Genomic DNA, 24,912 nt, shown 5'->3' on the forward strand with positions numbered 1-24,912 from the left:
TTGAGACGAACATGTTCCTCTGATATAATGTTGATTGCACAAACAATGAAATTCGCCACCCACTTCAAACATTGATGTCAAATACATATGCAATGAATAACAAGTGAAAATATCACCGACATAAACCGGTCTATAAAGAACTTGTAATGAATAATAATAGAAAAATGCATATATGCAAGTCTGTATGCTCAAGCACTTCCACTACAACTTACCACTGCAGCCATGTCAAATCTAGAATGACCATATCCAGGAGGATAAAAGGGAATTTTGACTCGAGTCTGTTGTCTCAGATTTACATCAGTGCCCAAACCTAGAATCCCCCATAAAGGCCGTTCCCTAGTTGATCAGGTCTTGATTTGAATGAGCAGTTAACATTGGATGCCAATGCATGGATTCTCTTATCAGATCAGCTGTTGAAGCATCCACGAACCCTCATTTTTTTCTCTCCAGCCAGCTCAGCACCACCTTAAAGTCCCCTATCTGATTGGGCTACTTTTAACAGCCATGTCAAAAATAAATCAATACACAATAAAAAATGCTAAAAAAAATTTGATGAATGGGCCAAGAGCCTACGTAGAATCCACAAATAAGTCATTATAAGACTTATTGGTATACCCTTCTTTTGTGAAGTGAGCCAAGAGCCTATGTAGAACCCACAGCAAACCTACGGGATAATAGACTTGGTACAAAACTTAAATAGGAATCTAAATAACCACGAAAACCAACTGATCATATCACTTCCCATATATTTATCCAAATAACCACGAAAACTTAAATAAGAATCTAAATAACCACGAAAACCCACTGATCAAATCAAATCCTCAACTTGCCATATATTTATCCAATATAAAAGGAACAGGAAGTGCAGATAGGCCTAATGCAGATTTCTGATTACTGCAGAGCTATAAATATTCAAAATGTAAAAAACCCACTCTACACACGGCCCATGAATCGGCATCAATTCCGAGCTGGCACCTACCCCAACTGTACTTTGGGCCTAAAATTTCGACACTGGGCTGAACCGTCATTCTCCCTAAAAGGAATAAGGCACGGATAAATTCAGGAATAAAACAGAGATAAGAAAATAAGGTGTAATGAAAAAAAAAAACAATTCAAGATTCAAAAGCTGCTCTAGAAACGACTAAGGCCTTGTTGGATAAGCTTTTACTTTTGAGCTTTGGGCTTTGGAAAACAAATTTGAGCCAAAAAAAAATGTCTTGAGCATTTGGTAAGAATTTCTTTTAAAAACATTATAATTTGAAGACAACAATTTTAAGCCCCAAATCACAAAGCCTAAGGTTGAGGTTTTGTGCTTTTATTGGACTTTGAAAACACAAACCTGTAGCTTATCCAAACACAACCTAAATTAGAGAAAAATGAAAACCAAAGTATCAACATTCATTTGAAAGTCATAACCAAAGAAAAAGTCCAACGCAATCCCATCCATATGACCTCGGCACTATCAAAAGCCAAGAACCAACAAAACGATGTGCAAAAGAATAATGATTGTGGTCAATCAAACTAGAAAACAAACAGAACTTCATTCCAATACCTCAAACCAACCTAAAAGGTTTTGTGACGACAAATTTTCCAGCTCACCTGAAAAATCAATAAATAGATTGAGATACCATCTGGATCTTCTCAAATATCACCCATAAAACTTTAAATAGAAATCTAAGCAGCCGTAAGAACCACCTTATGAATTAGGCATCTATAAGCCCAATCAAATTCAAATAAACCTTCTGAATTCCAAAGACCAATACAAGAACTTGCAATCTGTCTATCTAAACCAGAAAATTCATCCAAAAAACTCAGTCACAAATAAGCAAGCTAATTCAAAGATATAGACTGCTCAACCAGAGAGAAATCAAGACTACATATCAAAACAAACTTAACATCATATCAAAAATGAATCCAAACTAAAAATCTAGTTTAGATCTCAGCACCCACAAAAACCATGCAGAACTCCACAAATGTTCAGCGCAATGATCATTCCACTCCCAATCAAAACAAAAACAATGATCGTGATGGTCCAGATTCTAACGCAAAACGGAAAGAGTAAAGGTCCAGATTCTAACGCATTCTGATGCAAATAACCAATGATCGTGAACAATCGACATTCCTAAAACCAACTAAAGACATAATACACATGCACAACGTAGTTCTGAAAATGAATTCGCATATAACATGTCAAATTAAGTATATTTTCCAAAAAGACAAACAACTGAAAAATTCTAGCTTGAATATTTTTTTCATCCTCATTAAAACACAGAATTCGTTTTTTTTTTAATATTAAAAATTACATGGTAAAACAAATAAAATTTTAAAAAACAACGTACCAACCAAAGGTGAAAATTTTGATGGTGCCAACGAAACAACACCACATAATGAATAAATGAATGCATGATTGCTTACAGTTAAATCCACTCAAATTGACAAAAAAGAAGTGGCATAACAAAATCTTCAAAATTCCATCCAACCTCAAAGTCCTGGTATTGGATTCAGACTGCCAACCTAAAAAGAATAACTAGAATGTAGAACTTTTCAATGATCGTCATGCTTGTAAACTTAAATTTGAATTTGCAAAACCATGAAAACCCCTTTTTGAGATAAGCATCTGAAAAACCATGTCCAGCTCAAATAGACCATCCCGATCCTGTAAATTCATAACAAACTTGATGAACAAGAAAACCAACACGTAGACTAACAACTAGACTAAGATTAACAGGCCTAGTATCGTATTCACACCCAACCTAACAAGACTAACAACTAGACTAAGATCCTTTTTGATGAATAGCAGAAACTGATTTATTAAATTAATAAAGAAGTGTACAAAGGGGAGTAGAGAGAGAGAAACTCTCTTAGCTTTCCCAAGTGCAGATAAAACTACAGTACAACCCAAATTAAATGATCCATTCCCACCCCTTTCTTTTCTAATGTACCAGCAAAGGAATTAGCATTCCTTTTCATCCACCCAGTGCACATTATTTCCATTCCTCAAGACAGCCATTTACTCCTTTTCTCATTTATATAGCACCACTATCTCACCTCCTCTTCCTTCTACAACCATTTAATAACTAATTTTGAGTCCTCCTCAATTACTAACTTCTGGAACAAGTAGATTAAGATCCTATATAGAACTTCTGATTGCCAGGATTATTTAAACTTAAATCGGAATTTGTATAACCATGAAAATCCCCTTATGAGAAAGATATCTGAATAGCCATGTGCAGATCAAATCAATCTGGATCTTGTAAATAGAAAGCAAGCTAGTCAACTATGTATCTATATGAAAAAGGGGGAGAGAGAGAGAGAGAGAGAGAAGAAATTCAAGAACAAAAAAAGACAGGAAGTTAAGAGAATTTATTTTTAACAAATAGGTCCACCCAATATATGCAAGCAAAGGAACACCCAATTACCCTGATGAACAAGAAAACCAACACAAATATTCAATGTTGAATTAAAATCCTCTAATTCAGAGAGAAATCAACACTAAGCCTCAACACTAATTTAAAAATCATTAAATTGGCGTAAAAAAATCACCAAGCCACCATTCAATCTCAACAACCATGGTATCAAATTCACACCACAAAACCCAAAAGGAATAATAATGACTAAGACCCAATAAAAAACTTATCAATGATAATTGTGCTTATAAACTTAAATTTGAATTTGTAATTTTGTACAACCACGAAAACCACCGTGTGAAATAGATATTTGCATAACCATGTCCAAATCAAATCACCGTCTGAAAGTAGATTCATAACACATTTGAAATGTGCGCACAGAATAAAATCAGGGAAAAAAACGACAAGACATTTGGGAACATAAAAGACAGGAATTTACAACAACATATATGATAATTGTGCTTATAAACTTTAAATTTAAACTTGTAATTTTGTACAACCACGAAAACCACCTTGTGAAATAGACATCTGCATAACCATGTCCAAATCAAAGCACCTTATGAAAGAAGATTCATAACACATTTGAAACGTGCGCACAGAATAAAATCAGGGAAAAAAAGCGACAAGACATTTGGGAACATAAGAGAGGAATTTACAACATATTCTTCGTCAAATAGAACCCCCCAATATGAGCAAAGCCAAAGAACATTGGGTATTCCTGCTGAACAAGGAAAATCATCACAAAGATTCAACGTTGATTAAAAAAACCATAATTCAAAGAGAAATAAAATCTGAGATTTAACATTGATTTAAAGATCGTTAAATACACTCTAATAAACACAAAAAAAAGGCTTTGGAATAAAACCTTTAAACCTCAATCTAATCTCATCAACCTTGATATCATATTCTCAATGATCGTCATGCTTACAAAATTAAATTTGGACATCAATAACCATGATAACCCCCTTATGAGATAGACATCTGAATGGCTGAATGGCCATGTACAATTGAAATTTATCGCCCAAATACTAAAGATGATAAATATAAGGAAAAAAAAAGAATGAAATCGATTTCAATTAATGGCCATGACCAATTGAAATTTATCGTCACGAGACCTGCATCGAACCTCAATAACCCAGATATCGATTTCACACCTTCAACAATGAATGATAACTAGGAGATAGTAATCAAAATAGCCTCGTCTGACTTGAATCATCCGTCCAAATCCTGTAAATCCATATTAAACTTGCAACGCTCATCATCACCAACACAAGGAAATAAAAAAGATGAGAAACTCAAAAACGAGAAAAGAAACATAGGAAACTGGGAAAACCTATTGAGAATCAAGACGACCCACCCAATATAAGCAAGCCAGCGGTAACCCAATCTCCCAAATGATCAGAAAAACCAACAATGATTTGGCAAGCTCTTAGACAGAATTCAATTTTGAGCCCCAACACCAATTTAAAGATCATTAAATCGACTCTAATTAACAAAAGGAAAGAAGTGTAACAAAACCGTCAAACATCCACCAAGTCTCAACCGCCCTTGTACGGGTGTCGCACCGCCAACCTAAAATGAATGTTAGCTAGATTAAGATCACCTTTTAAACCTGTACATAGAAAACAAGCTTGCAATGCATGTATCCATTTAAAAAAGATCAGAATTTCGGGGAAAATTAAGAATTAGGAGAACTTATTCTTCGTGAAATGGATCGACCAAATATATGCAAGCCGAAGAACACCCAACGAACATTGAATCTTCCTGGTGAATATGAAAACCATCACAAAGATTCAACACCTATACAAAAAATTACATTTCTAATATAAATAAACACCAAGATATCAGATTTAACAATGAATTAAATTTCGTTAAATCCACTCATATTAGTAAAAAAGAAAGGGGCATAATAAAACCCTCAAACCTCCATCCAGTCCTCGCAACCATACTATCGGATTCACACCGCAAACCTAAAAGCAAACATTATAACTAAGACTAAGACCCTATATACAGATTCCCAATGATCGTCCAAGCTTGTAAACTTAAATTTGAATTGGTAATATAAACCCCCACCCCTTTTGATGTGTTCATGCTCTAATTCACCTTTTAATCTTGTCTATTGAAAACAATCTTGCAATGCAGGTATCCATGAAAAAAATATTACAAAAAATTAGAATTTCGAGGAAAAATTAAGAATTATGAGAACTTATTCGTCGTGAAAAGGATCCACCAAATACATGTAAGCCAAGGAACATCCAATTTCCCTGATGAACAACAAAGCCAACACAAAGATTCAATGCAGACATAAAAGCCCCTAATTCAGAGAGAAAGCAAAGCTAAAGCTTAAAACTGATTTAAAGATCACTAGATCCACTTTAATTTACAAAATGAAGGTGGAGTAACAAAATCTAAAAACCTTCGCCAAACCACAACATTCCATCACTGTCACACCGCCACCCGACAAGCAATGACAACGCAAGTAAATTTTACATAACTCTCGCCAATGATCTTCATGTTTGTAAACAAACAGTCCGATATTCATGACCATAAAAAAGCCCTCATGACATATACATATGAGTAGCCACCTCCAACTAAAATCAACCTCCCTGATCCTGTAGAATCATAACACAATTGCAATGTGTGTTGAAGAAATAGAAGGAAAGATAAAATACATTTGGGAACATAAAAGACGGGAATCTAAAAGAACTTATTGTTCGTCACAAAGTTCCACTAAATATATCAACGCCAATGAACATTGAATCTTCCTGTTGAATATGAAAACCATCACAAAGATTCAACACCGATACAAAAAATTACATTTCTAATATAAACAAAGAGCAAGATATCAGATTTAACATTGAAGTAAAAAAGAAAGGGGCAGAATAAAACCTTCAAACCTCCATCCAGTCCACGCAAACACACCATCGGTTTCACACCGGAAACCTAAAAGCAAACATTATAACTAAGTTTAAGACCCTATAATATACAGATTCCCAATGATCGTCCAAGCTAGTAAACTTAAATTTGAATATAACCCCAGGTTGACAAGGACATCTGGATGGCCATGATGGCTCAAACAGATCGTCTAAATCCTGAATAGAAAGGGAAAAGAAAGGAAAAGTAAAGTTAAGCAAATCGAGAACAGAAAATCATAAGAATATAAAACTTGTTGTGTGAAATAAAAACACTCAATAAAGACCAACTAAGGAAACCTCAATTAGACTGGTGAACAAGAAAACCAACGTAAAGACCAAAAAATCCTCCGCTAATGCCTAAAGAACTTAAATACCAAAAAAACCTCGATAAAACCCTCCCAGGTACCAGTTTAAAACTTAAATCCAGTAAATCAGGAGAAATCACACATAAGCCTCGATAAAAACTTAAATACCAAAAAATCCTCCGCAATTGCCTAAAGAACATTCACCACAAAGTCCTCGAACCCTAGCAAGCCAGGTACGGAATCCAGCTACGGAATGGTTGTCACGCTCAGAAACTTAATTCTGAATTTTTATAGAGATGAAAACCTCCCAATTGCCGTGTCCGACTCAAATCAACCACCCGATTCCTGTAAATTCATAATACAATTGCAATGTACAACTCTATATAAACGAAAGGAAATAAAAAAAGATGAGAATTACATAAAACAGAAAATGATGGAAGACTAGGAAAACTTATTCTGAGTCAAATCTATACGCCCAATGTATGTTGTCCGGCAATAACCCAACCTTCCAATTGACAAAGAAATCCCGCACAAAATACAATACTGATTTAACAATCTCTTAGTTAGGCGAATGTCAAGGTGAACCTCAATCACTAATTGAAACATCGCTATATCGACAACAATTAACAAAAAAGATAGTGTGACAAGACCTTCTAACCTGCTTCCGAGCTCAACAACCCATGCATGTATCTGAATCACCCTAAAATGAACAAACCCTAGACTGAGATCCTATCTTCTCAATGTTGGCCATGCTCATAAACCTAATTCAGAATATGGATAAAAATGAAAACCCCAATATCATTGAGACATCTAAATAGCCAGGTCCTGCCAAAATTAACCTTCCAATCCAGTAAATTGAAAACAAGCTTACAATGCATGTATCCATTTAAGAAGGCATAAAATGGTTAGGAATATATGAACAAAATACTTAGGAAATTAGGAGAACTTATTTTTCACCAATACGATCCTCAAAATATTTGCATTCCAGGGGACACCCAAACTCCATGACAAACAACAAAACCAATACAAAGACCCAATGCTTATTCCAATAAAGGCTCACATTGCGAGAGAAATCAAAACAAACCTCAGCACGGATTTAAAGATTTATAGACTAGTTGTAATTAACAAAAAGGAAACTAGCTTCAGATAATCTTTAAACACACGCCAAACCTAAACATCCTTACCATCGAATTCACACTGCCACCCTACATGGAATATTAAGTAGACTAAGATCCTATATTCATGCTTATAATTTTTAATTGAAATATTAATAACCATAAAAAAACCCTGGTGAGATAAGCGAATAACCTTTAATTAGAATACGCATAGCCGTAAAATTCCCTCATGAGATGGACATTTGAAAAGGCATATCCAGCTCAACTCTGCGTTACAGATTCAATGTACGTAATGAATAAAATAAGAGGGAAAACAAAAAAGATAGTCATTCTGGAGGAGAAAAGTTAGGACTTCGGAAGAAGTTATTATCCATCATTAAAACCAACAAATTTATTCAAGCTAAGGAACAACAAAGCCAACACAAAGATTCAATGCAGACATAAAAGCCCCTAATTTAGAGAGAAAGCAAAGCTAAAACTCATTTAAAGATCACTAGATCCAATTTTAAAATACAAAATGAAGGTGGAGTAACAAAATCTAAAAACCTTCGCCAAACCTCAACATTCTTTCTATCACTGTCACACCGCCACCCAACAAGAAATGACAACGCAAGTAAAACCTACATAAATCAGGCCAATGATCTTCATGTTTGTTAAGATACAGTCCGATATTCATGACCATAAAAAAGCCCTTATGACATATACAGCTGAGTAGCCACCTCCAACTAAAATCAACCTCCCTCATCCTGAAGAATCATAACACATTTGCAATGTGTGTTGAAGAAATAGAAGGAAAGATAAAAGACATTTGGGAACATAAAAGACGGGAATCTAGAAGAACTTATTGTTCGTCACAAAGTTCCACTAAATATATCAACGCCAACGAACATCGAATCTTCCTGGTGAATATGAAAACCATCACAAAGATTCAACACCGATACAAAAAATTACATTTCTAATATAAACAAAAAGCAAGAAATCAGGTTTAACATTGAATTAAATTTTGTTAAATCCACTCTAATTAGTAAAAGAAAAAGGGGCAGAACAAAACCCACAAACCTCCATCCAGTCCTCGCAACCACGCCATCGGTTTCCCACCGCAAACCTAAAAGCAAACATTATAACTAAGACTAAGACCCTATAATATTTAGATTCCCAATGATCGTCCAAGCTAGTAAACTTAAATTTGAATATAAACCCAAGTTGACAAAGACATCTGGATGGGTATGATAGCTCAAACAGATCGTCTAAATCCTGTATAGAAACGGAAAAGAAAGGAAAAATAAAGTTAAACAAATCAAGAACAGAAAATCATAAGAATATAAAACTTGTTCCGTGTGAAATAAGGAAACCCCAATCATACTGAGGAACAAGAAAACCAACGTAAAGACCCAACGCTGTTAGAAAATCCACTAAATCAGGAGAAAACAAACATAAGCCTCGATAAAAACTTAAGTATCAATAAATCCTCTGCAATTGCGTAAAGAACGTTCACCACAAAGTCCTCGAACCCCAACAACCCAGGTACCCGTTTAAAACCGCCAATCCTGAAAGAATGACAACTACACTAAAATCCAGCTACGGAATGGTTCTCATGCTCAGAAACTTACTTCTGAATTTTTATAGAGATGAAAACCTCCCAATAGCTGCGTCCGACTCAAAGCAACCACCCGAATTCTGTAAATTCATAATACAATTGCAATGTACATATCCATATAAACGAAAGGAAATAAAAAAATGAGAAATTCATAAAACAAAAAATAAAAAGAGACTAGGAAAACTTATTCTGAGTCAAGTTAGGAATTAGGAAGAACAAACAACAATATTCACACTGCCAACCAAACCACCTGACAAACAACAAAACAAACACAAAGACTCAATGCTTGTTCCAATAAAGGCTCACATTGCGAGAGAAATCAAAACAAACATCAAAAGGAAACTAGCTTCAGATAATCTTTAAACCCTCGCCAAACCTAAACATCCTTGCCATCGAATTCACACTGCCACCCTACAGGGAATATTAAGTAGACTTAGATCCTATATTCATGCTTATAATTTTTAATTGAAATATTAATAACCATAAAAAAAAAACCTGGGGAGATAAGCAATTAACTTTTAATTACAATATGCATAACCGTAAAATTCCCTCATGAGATGGACATTTGTAAAGCCATATCCAGCTCAACTCTGCATTGCGAATCCTGTACAGATTCACAAAACATTTGAATGTACGTAATGAATAAAATAAGAGGGAAAACAAAAAAGATAGTCATTTTGGAGCAGAAAAGTTTGGAATTAGGAAGAAGTTATTATTCATCATTAAAACCAACGAATTTATTCACGCTAAGGAACATTGTATCTTCCGGAAAAACAAGAAAACCATCCAAAAATTCAGCATTGATTTCAAAACCTATAAAAAAAAAGAGAAATGAAAACTAAGCTTTGACAATGATACAAAGATCATCGTTCCACTCCAATAAACCAAAAAAAAAGGTTGTGTAATCAAAACCTTAAAACACTGATTTAATTATCAAAAAACCCTATGCAAATAACAAAATGAATGTAGTGTTTCAAAATCGCGAGACCTGCCTCTAGCCTCAATAACCCAACTTTCAATCCCAAATCCTCAGCCTAAAATGAATGATAACTAGGAGAGAAGAAGCAAAAAACCACGTCCGACTTGAATCATCCGTCCAAATCCTATTCATCACCAGCACAAAAGGAAATAAAACAAAAAAGGTACGCAACCAAATGATCAGAAAACCAACAATAGGATTCACGATGATTTGTGAAGACCTTAGTTGGACAGAATTCCATATAGAGTCCAAACAATAATTTGCAGATCACCAAATCGACACCAACTAACAAAAGGAAAGAAGTGTAACAAAACCTTCAAACCTCCACACTTTATCGGCCACCCTAGTACAGAAATAGCACCGCCAGCTTAAAATGAATGTTAGTTAAGATTAGGGTAATATATTACATGCTTGCCATGCTTTTAGACTTAAATTTGAATTGGTAATATAACCCCCCCCTTGTGATGTGTTCATGCTCTAATTCACCTTTTAATCTTGTCTATTGAAAACAAGCTTGCAATGCATGTATCCATGTAACAAATATTACAAAAACGTAAAATTTCCACGAAAATTTAAGAATTAGGAGAACTTATTTTTCGTGAAAAAGATCCACCAAATACATGCAAGCCAAGGAACATCCAATTTCCCAGATGAACAACAAAGCCAACACAAAGATTCATTGCAAACATAAAAGCCCCTAATTCAGAGAGAAAGCAAAGCTAAAGCATAAAACTGATTTAAAATTCACTAGATCCGTTTTAATTTACAAAATGAAGGTGGAGTAACAAAATCTAAAAACCTTCGCCCAACCTCAACATTCTTTCTATCACTGTCACACAGCCACCCAACAAGAAATGACAACGCAAGTAAATCTTACTTAATTCTCGCCAATGATCTCCATGTTTGTAAACATACAGTCCGATATTCATGACCATAAAAAAGCCCTGATGACATATACATATGACTAGCCACCTCCAAACAAAATCAACCTTCCTGATCCTGTAGAATCATAACAAATTTGCAATGTCTGTTGAAGAAATAGAAGGAAAGATAAAAGACATTTGGGAACATAAAAGACGGGAATCTAGAAGAACTTATTGTTCGTCACAAAGTTCCACTAAATATATCAACCCCAACGATCATTGAATCTTCCTGGTGAATATGAAAACCATAACAAAGATTCAACACCGATACAAAAAGTTACATTTCTAATATAAACAAACAGCAAGATATCAGATTTAACATTGAATTAAATTTTGTTAAATCCACTCTAATTAGTAAAAGAGAAAGGGGCAGAATAAAACCCTCAAACATCCATCCAGTCCTCGCAACCACGCCATCGGTTTCACAACGCAAACCTAAAAGCAAACATTATAACTAAGACTAAGACCCTATAATATATAGATTCCCAATGATCGTCCAAGCTTGTAAACTTAAATTTGAATATAAACCCAAGTTGAGAAGGACATCTGGATAGCCATGATAGCTCAAACAGATCGTCTAAATCCTGTATAGAAACGGAAAAGAAAGGAAAAGTAAAGTTAAGCAAATCAAGAACAGAAAATCATAAGAATATAAAACTTGTTCCGTGTGAAATAAAGAAACCCCAATCATACTGAGCAAGAAAACCATAGAAAATAAGCCTCGAAAAAAACTTAAATACCAATAAATCCTCTGCAATTGCCTAAAGAACGTTCACACCACAAAATCCACGAACCCCAGCAACCCAGGTACCCGTTTAAAACCGCCAATCCTGAAAGAATGACAACTACACTAAAATCCACCTACAGAATGGTTGTCAGGCTCAGAAACTTCTGAATTTTTATAGAGATGAAAACCTCCCGATAGCCGTGCCCGACTCAAATCAACCACCCGAATCCTGTAAATTCACAATACAAATGCATTGTACATATCCATATAAACGAAAGGAAATAAAAAAAGATGAGACTAGGAAAACTTATTCTGAGTCAAATCTATCCGCCCAATGTATGTTGTCCGACGATAACCCAACCTTCCAATTGACAAAGAAATCCCACACAAAATATAATACTGATTTTACAATCTCTTAGTTAGGCGAATGTCAAGGTTAACCCCAATCACTAATTGAAACATCGCTATATCGACACCAATTAACAAAAAGATAGTGACAAGACCTTCTAACCTGCTTCCGAGCTCAACAACCCATGCATGTATCTGAGTCAACCCGCCAAACTAAAATGAACAAACCCTAGACTGAGATCCTATCTTCTCAATGTTTGTCATTCTCATAAACCTAATTCAGAATATGGATAAAAATGAAAACCCCATTATCATTGAGACATCTAAATAGCCAGGTCCTGCCGAAATTGACCTTCCAATCCTGTAAAATCAAAACAAGCTTACAATGCATGTATCCATTTAAGAAGGCATAAAATGGTTAGGGATATACGAAGAAAATACTTGGGAAATTAGGAGAACTTATTTTTCACCAATACGATCCTCAAAATATTTGCATTCCAAGGGACACCCAAACTCCCTGACAAACAACAAAACCAACACAAAGAATCAATGCTTATTCCAATAAAGGCTCACATTGCGAGAGAACTCAAAACAAACCTCAACACGGATTTAAAGATTTTGAGACTAGTTGTAATTAACAAAAGGAAACTAGCTTCAGATAATCTTTAAACCCTCGCCAAACCTAAACATCCTTGCCATCGAATTCACACTGACACCCTACAGGGAATATTAAGTAGACTTAGATCCTATATTCATGCTTATAATTTTTAATTGAAATATTAATAACCATAAAAAAATCACTGGTGAGATAAGCAAGTAACATTAAATTAGAATATGCATAACCGTGAAATTCCCTCGTGAGATGGACATTTGAAAAGCCATATCCAGCTCAACTCTGCGTTGCGAATCCTGTACAGATTCATAAAACATTTGAATGTACGTAATGAATGAAATAACAGGGAAAACAAAAAAGATAATCATTTTGGAGCAGAAAAGTTAGGAATTAGGAAGAAGTTATTATTCATCATTAAAACCAACGAATTTATTCAAGCTAAGAAACATTGTATCTTCCTGAAAAACAAGAAAACAATCCAAAAATTCAGCATTGATTTCAAAACCTATAAAACAAAGAGAAATAAAAACTAAGCTTTGACAATGATACAAAGATCATTAGTTCCACTCCAATAAACAAAAAAACAAAAAGGTTGTGTAATCAAAACCTTAAAACACTGATTTAAATATCAAAAACCCTATGCAAATAACAAAATGAATGTAGTGTTTCAAAATCGAGAGACCTGCTTCGAGCCTCAAAAACCCAAGTTTCGATCTCAAATCCTCATCCTAAAATGAATGATAACTAGGAGAGAAGAAGGCAAATAGCGTCTTCCGACTTGAATCATCCTTCCAAATCCTGTAAATCCATATTAAATTTTCAATGCTATTCATCACCAAGACAAAAGGACATAAAACAAAAAAAGGACACAACTCAAAAACAAAAGTAAACAAAGGAAACAGGGAAAACCTATCGAGAATGAAGAGGACCCACCGAAGATATGCAAACCAGCAATAACCCAATCTCCCGAATGATCAGAAAAACAACAATAGGATTCACGATGATTTGAGACCACCTTAGTTAGACAGAATTCCATATAGAGTCCAAACACTAATTTGAAGATCCCTAAATCGATTCTAACTAACAAAAGGAAAGAAAAGTTGCAAAACCTTCAAACCTCCACACTTTATCGGCCACCCTAGTACAGAAATAGCACCGCCAGCTTAAAATGAATGTTAGCTAGATTAGGCTAATATATTACATGCTCGTCATGCTTTCAAACTTAAATTTGAATTAGTAATATAACCCCCCCCTTGTGATGTGTTCATGCTCTAATTCACCTTTTACTCTTGTATATTGAAAACAATCTTGCAATGCATGTATCCATGTAACAAATATTACAGAAAATTAAAATTTCCACGAAAAATTAAGAATTAGGAGAACTTATTCCTCGTGAAAAAGATCCACCAAATACATGCAAGCCAAGGAACATCCGATTTCCCTGATGAACAACAAAGCCAACACAAAGATTCAATGCAGACATAAAAAAGCCCCTAATTCAGAGAGAAAGCAAAGCTAAAGCATAAAACTGATTTAAAAATCACTAGATCCGTTTTAATTTACAAAATGAAGGTGGAGTAACAAAATCTAAAAACCTTCGCCTAACCTCAACATTCTTTCTATCACTGTCTCACCGCCATGCAACAAGAAATGACAACGCAAGTAAATCTAAATTAACTCTCGCCAATGATCTTCAGGTTTGTAAACATACAATCCGATATTCATGACCATAAAAAAGCCCTGATGACATATACATATGACAAGCCACCTACAAATAAAATCAACCTCCCTGATCCTGTAGAATCATAACACATTTGCAATGTGTTGAAGAAATAGAAGGAAAGATAAAAGACATTTGGGAAAATAAAAGACGGGAATCTAGAAGAACTTATTGTTCGTCACAAGGTTCCACTAAATATATCAACGCCAACGAACATTGAATCTTCCTGGTGAATATGAAAACCATCACAAAGATTCAACACCGATACAAAAAATTACATTTCTAATATAAACAAACAGCAAGATATCAGATTTAACATTGAATTAAATTTTGTTAAATCCACTCTAATTAGGAAAAGAGAAAGGGGCAGAATAAAACCCTCAAACATCCATCCAGTCCTCGCAACCACGCCATCGGTTTCACAACGCAAACCTAAAAGCAAACATTATAACTAAGACTAAGACCCTATAATATATAGATTCCCAATGATCGTCCAAGCTTGTAAACTTAAATTTGAATATAAACCCAAGTTGAGAAGTACATCTGGATGGCCATGATAGCTCAAACAGATCGTCTAAATCCTGTATAGAAACGGAAAAGAAAGGAAAAGTAAAGTTAAGCAAATCAAGAACAGAAAATCATAAGAATATAAAACTTGTTCCGTGTGAAATAAAGAAACCCCAATCATACTGAGCAAGAAAACCATAGAAAATAAGCCTCGAAAAAAACTTAAATACCAATAAATCCTCTGCAATTGCCTAAAGAACGTTCACACCACAAAATCCACGAACCCCAGCAACACAGGTACCCGTTTAAAACCGCCAATCCTGAAAGAATGACAACTACACTAAAATCCACCTACAGAATGGTTGTCAGGCTCAGAAACTTCTGAATTTTTATAGAGATGAAAACCTCCCGATAGCCGTGCCCGACTCAAATCAACCACCCGAATCCTGTAAATTCACAATACAAATGCATTGTACATATCCATATAAACGAAAGGAAATAAAAAAAGATGAGACTAGGAAAACTTATTCTGAGTCAAATCTATCCGCCCAATGTATGTTGTCCGACGATAACCCAACCTTCCAATTGACAAAGAAATCCCACACAAAATATAATACTGATTTTACAATCTCTTAGTTAGGCGAATGTCAAGGTTAACCCCAATCACTAATTGAAACATCGCTATATCGACACCAATTAAAAAAAAGATAGTGACAAGACCTTCTAACCTGCTTCCGAGCTCAACAACCCATGCATGTATCTGAGTCAACCCGCCAAACTAAAATGAACAAACCCTAGACTGAGATCCTATCTTCTCAATGTTTGTCATTCTCATAAACCTAATTCAGAATATGGATAAAAATGAAAACCCCATTATCATTGAGACATCTAAATAGCCAGGTCCTGCCGAAATTGACCTTCCAATCCTGTAAAATCAAAACAAGCTTACAATGCATGTATCCATTTAAGAAGGCATAAAATGGTTAGAGATATACGAAGAAAATACTTAGGAAATTAGGAGAACTTATTTTTCACCAATACGATCCTCAAAATATTTGCATTCCAAGGGACACCCAAACTCACTGACAAACAACAAAACCAACACAAAGAATCAATGCTTATTCCAATAAAGGCTCACATTCCGAGAGAAATCAAAACAAACCTCAACACGGATTTAAAGATTTATAGACTAGTTGTAATTAACAAAAGGAAACTAGCTTCAGACAATCTTTAAACCCTCGCCAAACCTAAACATCCTTGCCATCGAATTCACACTGCCACCCTACAGGGAATATTAAGTAGACTAAGATCCTATATTCATGCTTATAATTTTTAATTGAAATATTAATAACCGTTAAAAAAAAACCCTGGTGAGATAAGCAAGTAACATTAAATTAGAATATGCATAACCGTGAAATTCCCTCGTGAGATGGACATTTGAAAAGCCATATCCAGCTCAACTCTGCGTTGCGAATCCTGTACAGATTCATAAAACATTTGAATGTACGTAATGAATGAAATAACAGGGAAAACAAAAAAGATAATCATTTTGGAGCAGAAAAGTTAGGAATTAGGAAGAAGTTATTATTCATCATTAAAACCAACGAATTTATTCAAGCCAAGGAACATTGAATCTTCCTGAAAAACAAGAAAACCATCCAAAAATTCAGCATTGATTTCAAAACCTATAAAACAAAGAGAAATGAAAACTAAGCTTTGACAATGAAACAAAGATCGTTAGTTCCACTCCAATAAACAAAAAAAAAAGGTTGTGTAATCAAAACCTTAAAACACTGATTTAAATATCAAAAACCCTATGCAAATAACAAAATGAATGTAGTGTTTCAAAAACGCGAGACCTGGCTCAAGCCTCAACAACCCAAGTTTCGATCTCAAATCCTCATCCTAAAATGAATGATAAATAGGAGAGAAGAATGGGAATAGCCTCTCCGACTTGAATCATCCGTCCAAATCCTGTAAATCCATATTAAATTTTCAATGCTATTCATCACCAACACAAAAGAAAATAAAACAATAGGAAAGAAGTGTAACAAAACCCGTAAACCCACCGAAGATATGCAAACCAGCAATAACCCAATCTCCCAAATGATCAGAAAAACAACAATAGGATTCACGGTGATTTGAGAAGGCCTTGGTTAGACATAATTCCATATAGAGTCCAAACACTAATTTGAAGATCCCTAAATCGACTCTAACTAGCAAAAGGAAAGAAGTGTAACAAAACCTTCAAACCTCCACACTTTATCGGCCACCCTAGTACAGAAATAGCACCAGCAGCTTAAAATGAATGTTAGCTAGATTAGGCTAATATATTACATGCTCGTCATGCTTTCAAACTTAAATTTGAATTGGTAATATAACCCCCCCCCTTGTGATGTGTTCATGCTCTAATTCACCTTTTACTCTTGTATATTGAAAACAAGCTTGCAATGCATGTATCCATGTAACAAATATTACAAAAAATTAAAATTTCCACGAAAAATTAAGAATTAGGAGAACTTATTCCTCGTGAAAAAGATCCACCAAATACATGCAAGCCAAGGAACATCCGATTTCCCTGATGAACAACAAAGCCAACACAAAGATTCAATGCAGACATAAAAAAGCCCCTAATTCAGAGAGAAAGCAAAGCTAAAGCATAAAACTGATTTAAAATTCACTAGATCCGTTTTAATTTACAAAATGAAGGTGGAGTAACAAAATCTAAAAACCTTCGCCAAACCTCAACATTCTTTCTATCACTGTCTCACCGCCACGCAACAAGAAATGACAATGCAAGTAAATCTTACTTAACTCTCGCCAATGATCTTCATGTTCGTAAACATACAGTCCGATATTCATGACCATAAAAAAGGACTGATGACATATACATATGACTAACCACCCCCAAATACAATCAACCTCCCTGATCCTGTAGAAACATAAAAAATTTGCAACGTGTGTTGAAGAAATAGAAGAAAAGATAAAAGTCATTTGGGAACATAAAAGACAGGAATCTAGAAGAACTTATTGTTCATCACAAAGTTCCACTAAATATATCAACGCCAACGAAAATTGAATCTTCCAGGTGAATATGAAAACCATCACAAAGATTCAACAGCGATACAAAAAATTACATTTCTAATATAAACAAACAGCAAGATATCAGATTCAACATTGAAATAAATTTTGTTAAATCCACTCCAAATAGTAAAAGAGAAAGGGGCAGAATAAAACCCACAAACCTCCATCCAGTCCTCGCAACCACGCCATCGGTTTCACAACGCAAAAAACCTAAAAGCGAACATTATAACTAAGACTAAGACCCTGAAACACAGATACCCAATGATCGTCCAAGCTTGTAAACTTAAATTTGAATATAAACCCAAGTTGACAAGGACATCTGGATGGCCATGATAGCTCAAACAGATGGCCTAAATCCTGTATAGAAACGGAAAAGAAAGGAAAAGTAAAGTTAAGCAAATCAAGAACAGAAAATCATTAGATTATAAAACTTGTTCCGTGTGTAATAAGGTAACCCCAATCATACTGGGGAACAAGAAAAGCAACGTAAAGACCCAACGCTGTTAGAAAATCCACTAAATCAGGAGAAATCACACATAAGCCTCGTTAAAAACTTAAATACCAATAAATCCTCTGCAATTGCCTAAGGAACGTTCACCACAAAGTCCTCGAACCCCAACAACCCAGGTACCCGTTTAAAACCGCCAATCCTGTAAATTTTATAGAGATGAATGGTTGTCATGCTGAGAAACTTCTGAATTTTTATAGAGATGAAAACCTCCCAATAGCCGTGTCCGACTCAAATCAACCACCCGAATCCTGTAAATTCACAATACAAATGCAATGTACATATCCATATAAACGAAAGGAAATAAAAAAAGATGAGAATTTCATAAAACAAAAAATGATAAGAGACTAGGAAAACTTATTCTGAGTCAAATCTATCCGCCCAATGTATGTTGTCCGACGATAACCCAACCTTCCAATTGACAAAGAAATCCCACACAAAATATAATACTGATTTTACAATCTCTTAGTTAGGCGAATGTCAAGGTTAACCCCAATCACTAATTGAAACATCGCTATATCGACACCAATTAACAAAAAGATAGTGACAAGACCTTCTAACCTGCTTCCGAGCTCAACAACCCATGCATGTATCTGAGTCAACCCGCCAAACTAAAATGAACAAACCCTAGACTGAGATCCTATCTTCTCAATGTTTGCCATGCTCATAAACCTAATTCAGAACATGGATAAAAATGAAAACCCCATTATCATTGAGACATCTAAATAGCCAGGTCCTACCGAAATTGACCATCCAATCATATAAATTGAAAACAAGCTTACAATGCATGTATCCATTTAAGAAGGCATAAAATGGTTAGGAATATACGAAGAAAATACTTAGGAAATTAGGAGAACTTATTTTTCACCAATACGATCCTCAAAATATTTGCAGCCCAAGGGACACCCAAACTCCCTGACAAACAACAAAACCAACACAAAAGACTCGATGCTTATTCCAAAAAAGGCTCACATTCCGAAAGAAATCAAAACAAACCTCAACACGGATTAAGGATTTATAGACTAGTTGTAATTAACAAAAGGACACTAGCTTCAGATAATCTTTAAACCCTCGCCAAACCTAAACATCCTTGCCATCGAATTCACACTGACACCCTAGATGGAATATTAAGTAGACTAAGATCCTATATTCATTCCTATAATTTTTAATTGAAATATTAATAACCGTAAAAAAAAACCCTGGTGGGATAAGCAATTAACTTTTAATTACAATATGCATAACCGTAAAATTCCCTCATGAGATGGACATTTGAAAAGCCATATCCAGTTCAACTCTGCGTTGCGAATCCTGTACAGATTCATAAAAACATTTGAATGTACATAATGAATAAAATAAGAGGGAAAACAAAAAAGATAGTCATTTTGGAGCAGAAAAGTTAGGAATTAGGAAGAAGTTATTATTCATCATTAAAACCAACGAATTTATTCAAGCTAAGGAACATTGTATCTTCCTGAAAAACAAGAAAACCATCCAAAAATTCAGCATTGATTTCAAATCTATAAAACAAAGAGAAATGAAAACTAAGCTTTGACAATGATACAAAGATCATTAGTTCTACTCCAATAAACAAATAAAAAAAGTTGTGTAATCAAAACCTTAAAACACTGATTTCAATATCAAAAACCCTATGCAAATAACAAAATGAATGTAGTGTTTCAAAATCGAGAAACCTGCCTCAAGCCTCAATAACCCAAGTTTCGATCTCAAATCCTCAGCCTACAATGAATGATAACTAGGAGAGAAGAAGGCAAATAGCGTCGTCCAACTTGAATCATCCGTCCAAATCCTGTAAATCCATATTAAATTTTCAATGCTATTCATCACCAACACAAAAGGAAATAAAACAAAAAAGGTACGCAACTCAAAAACAAAAGTAAACAAAGGAAACAAGGAAAACCTATCGAGAATGAAGACGACCCACCAAAGATATGCAAACCAGCAATAACCCAATCTCCCAAATGATAAGAAAAACAACAATAGGATTCACGGTGATTTGAGAAGACCTTAGTTAGACAGAATTCCATATAGAGTCCCAACACTAATTTGAAGATCCCTAAATTGGCTCTAACTAACAAAAGGGAAGAAGTGTAGCAAAACCTTCAAACCTCCACACATTATCGACCACCCTAGTAGAGGAGTAGCACCGCAAGCTTAAAACGAATGTTAGCTAGATTAGGCTAATATATATATATATATATATATATATATATATATATATATTATATGCTTGTCATGCTTTTAGACTTAAATTTGAATTGGTAATATAACCCCCCCCTTGTGATGTGTTCATGCTCTAATTCGCCTTTTAATCTTGTCTATTGAAAACAATCTTGCAATGCATGTATCCATGTAAAAAATATTACAAAAAATTAGAATTTCGAGGAAAAATTAAGAATTAGGAGAACTTATTCTTCGTGAAAAGGATCCACCAAATACATGCAAGCAAAGGAACATCCAATTACACTGATGAACAACAAAGCCAACACAAAGATTCAATGCAGACATAAAAGCCCCTAATTCAGAGAGAAAGCAAAGCTAAAGCTTAAAACTGATTTAAAGATCACTAGATCCACTTTAATTTACAAAATGAAGGTGGAGTAACAAAATCTAAAAACCTTCGTCCAACCTCAACATTCTTTCTATCACTGTCACACCGCCACCCAACAAGCAATGACAACGCAAGTAAATCTTACATAACTCTCGCCAATGATCTTCATGTTTGTAAACATACAGTCCGATATTCATGACCATAAAAAAGCCATTATGACATATACATGAGTAGCCACCTCCAACTAAAATCAACCTCCCTGATCCTGTAGAATCATAACACATTTGCAATGTGTGTTGAAGAAATAGAAGGAAAGATAAAAGACATTTGGGAACATAAAAGACGGGAATCTAGAAGAACTTATTGTTCATCACAAAATTCCACTAAATATACCAACGAGCCTCAAAACCTTAAAACACTAATTTAAATATCAAAAACCCTATGCAATTAACAAAATGAATGTAGTGTTTCAAAATCGCGAGACCTGCCTCGAGCCTCAAAAACCCAAGTTTCGATCTCAAATCCTCATCCTAAAATGAATGACTAGGAGAGAAGAATGCAGATAGCGTCGTTCGACTTGAATCATCCGTCCAAATCCTGTAAATCCATATTAAATTTTCAATGCTATTTATCACCAACACAAAAGTAAATAAAACAAAAAAGGCGAGCAACTCAAACAAAAAACGAAAGTAAACAAAGGAAACAGGAAACAGCGACAACCCAATCTCCCAACTGATCAGAAAAACAACAATAGGATTCACAGTGGTTTGAGAAGACCTTAGTTAGACAGAATTCCATATAGAGTCCCAACACTAATTTGAAGATCCCTAAATCCAATTCCATACATAATTCCATAACATTATTCCATAACTATTTAAAAAACCCTTATGAGATGAACAATATTTTTTAATCAAAATATGCATAACCATAAAAGTCCCTCAGGAGATCAGCCATTTGTATAGCCATCTCGAGCTAAAATCGTCCTCCTGAATCATGTCGGTTCACAATACTTCTATAACGTTTATAGAAGAAAAAAAGTGATAAAGGATAAGACATTTGGAAAAAATAATGAAATTTAGAAGAACTTATTATCTTCTTCCAATAGATCCTTCAAACATATGCAAACCAAGGAACATTGAATCTCCTTGATGAACAAGAAACCATCACAAAGATTCAACAGTGATATAAAAAGTTACAAGTGAAATATAAATAAAGAATAAGCTTTATGATTTGACTTTGATTTTAATATCATCAAATACTCTTATTAACAAAAAAGAAAGGGGCATAATAAAACCCTTAAACCTCCATCTAGTCTAGTAGTCCATGCAACCATTGTATCACATTGGCACCGCAAACCGAAAAGTAAAAATTATAACTAGATAAAGATCCTATATAGAAATTCTCAATGATCGTCATGCTTATGAACTTAAATTTGAATATGACTCCCTAATGAAAAAGACATTTAAGAGGCCATTTCCAGCTCAAATTAATCGTATAAATCTTGGAGAAAAAGAAAAATTAAGGAAAAGAAAAGGTAATCAATTCAAGAACAAAAAGTGATAAGAAAGTAGAACTTATTCTATGTGAAATAGATTAATTCAATAAATGCACACTAGGGAACGCCCAATCACCATGATGAACAAGAAAACCAACGTAACAATTCAACATTGATAAAACATCCTCAAAATCAGAGAGAAATCAAACATAAACCTCAAAAATAATTTAAATATCAATAAATCCTCTAGAAATTACTGAAAGAGCCTTACAAAATTCTCAAACCTCAACAACCCTCATGTTCGCTTCACACTGCCAACCTAGAAAGAATGATTACTAGACTAACAGAGAGCTACTAAAACATAAACCTCAAAAATAATTTAAATATCAATAAATCATCTAGAAATTACTGAAAGAGCCTTACAAAATTCTCAAACCTCAACAACCCTCATGTTCGCTTCACACTGCCAACCTAGAAAGAATGATAACTAGACTAACATCTAACAGAGAGCTACTAAATGATTGTCATGCTTACAAACTTGATTTTGAATTTCTAAGCCAAGGAACACCCAATCTCGATAATGAACAACAAAACCAACACGTAGATTCAATGCATATTTAAAAGCCTTTAATTTAGAGGGAAAGCAATGCAAAATCTCAACATTGAGTTAAATATCGCTAAATCCACTTTAATTCACAAAATGAAGGTCGCATAACAAAATCTTCGCCCAACCTCGACATTCTTGTATTCAAATTCACACTTGCAGCCAAGGAACGATAACCAGGCTAAGATATTATATATCGTCTCAATGATCCACATGCTTACAAGCATTCATTCAAATAATTATAACCGTAAAAAGCCCTTATGATATAGGCATTTGAATAGCCACATCCGAATCAATTCAACCTTCCAAAACATATAAATTCAACACACTAGCAATTTAGATATCTATATAAATAAAAAGAAAAAGATAAGAAATATAAAAAATATGTAACAATCTCCCTAAAATGAACAGGAGAAGGAATAAAAAAAAAGTCCCACACTGATTTAAAAATATGCAGGTTAGAAAAAAAAATCAAAACTAAGCCCCAACACTGATTTAAAGAAAATTAAATTAAACCTCCATGTAGCATAATCTTTAAACCTCAATGTGCTTCAACGGCCTTTGTATTGGATTCACACCGTCTACCTACAAAGAATGGATAACCAGACTAAGACCCCATAAAGAACTTTCTGTCATGCTTTTAAACTTGAATTTGCATAACCATGAAAACCCCCTTGTGAGTTTGAGTATGATGTCGATGGATTTATAGACATCTGAATAGCCATGTCGATCTATTGACCGTTTGAACCCTGTAAATTCATTACAAACTTGCAATGTGTGCACCCGTACAAGAAAATAGAACTTGTTCTTCTTCAGATATGATCAACCAAAGCCTATAAACACCCAATCTCCCTGGTCAACAGAAAATCATCACAAAGATTCAACTCCGATTTAAAAATCGCTAAATCAGAAAAGTCAAAACTACGCTTCAATAATGATTTAAATATTGTTAAACCAGAGAAGAATCCAACTCAAGTCTGATGTAAACCCATTTATCTCAGCACTCTCGACATCAATGCACCAAATCGGCATATCTAAATCAGAAAAGTCAAAACTACGCTTCAATAATGATTTAAAGATTGTTGAACCAGAGAAGAATCCAACTCAAGTCCGATGTATTAGCACTCTCAACATCAATGCACCAAATCGGCATATCTACAGAACAATAATTAGATCGCTGCCAATAAAGAATTCAAAATCGAAAGCGAGCAGATCTTGAATCTTGATAAACGGAAGAAACGATGTTCTTGGAAAGACAAGATTCCCCAAAATCCAAATAAAAAACGGATCAGAACCAAGGCGAACAACCATGATAGATCAAATTAACCGAGAAAGCCAAAAGCCTGAACCACATTATAAATAAAACTTCAATCATAAAGCTGTTATAGCTACCAACCCAAAACACGAGCTCTGGTCGAATAGCGGATCCTGCTTGAACTTCACGCCGAGTAGGTATGTGACAAGAACGGGGTAGATATTTATAGGCACGATTAAAT

The 24,912-nt window shown here is 34.6% G+C and overlaps 2 long non-coding RNA genes across 44 annotated transcripts; one reads left to right on the forward strand and one right to left on the reverse strand.

Annotated features, from left to right (window-relative positions):
- Positions 1-4,180: 4,180 nt before the first annotated feature.
- On the reverse strand, positions 4,181-24,912 carry LOC148864558 (uncharacterized). Of its 43 annotated transcripts, none has more exons than XR_016110123.1 (8): positions 23,933-24,862; positions 15,387-20,555; positions 15,191-15,230; positions 15,028-15,081; positions 11,196-14,875; positions 7,286-7,388; positions 4,765-7,132; positions 4,181-4,634 (listed from the first exon to the last, which is right to left on the reverse strand). It is a non-coding gene; the product is annotated as an uncharacterized LOC148864558 (long non-coding RNA). The 43 variants fall into 43 exon arrangements; XR_016110131.1 differs by having other exon boundaries at positions 11,196-11,470; positions 11,623-11,825; positions 11,982-12,833; positions 13,160-20,555; XR_016110138.1 differs by having other exon boundaries at positions 11,196-11,470; positions 11,623-11,676; positions 11,786-11,825; positions 11,982-20,555.
- Positions 10,335-20,656, forward strand: LOC148864559 (uncharacterized). The gene is made up of 2 exons (XR_016110154.1): positions 10,335-10,481; positions 20,622-20,656. It is a non-coding gene; the product is annotated as an uncharacterized LOC148864559 (long non-coding RNA).

The sequence above is a fragment of the Nelumbo lutea genome, chromosome 3 (genome assembly GCF_056320005.1).
Source record: "Nelumbo lutea isolate HS-2025 chromosome 3, American lotus-T2T, whole genome shotgun sequence".
NCBI lineage: Eukaryota > Viridiplantae > Streptophyta > Magnoliopsida > Proteales > Nelumbonaceae > Nelumbo > Nelumbo lutea.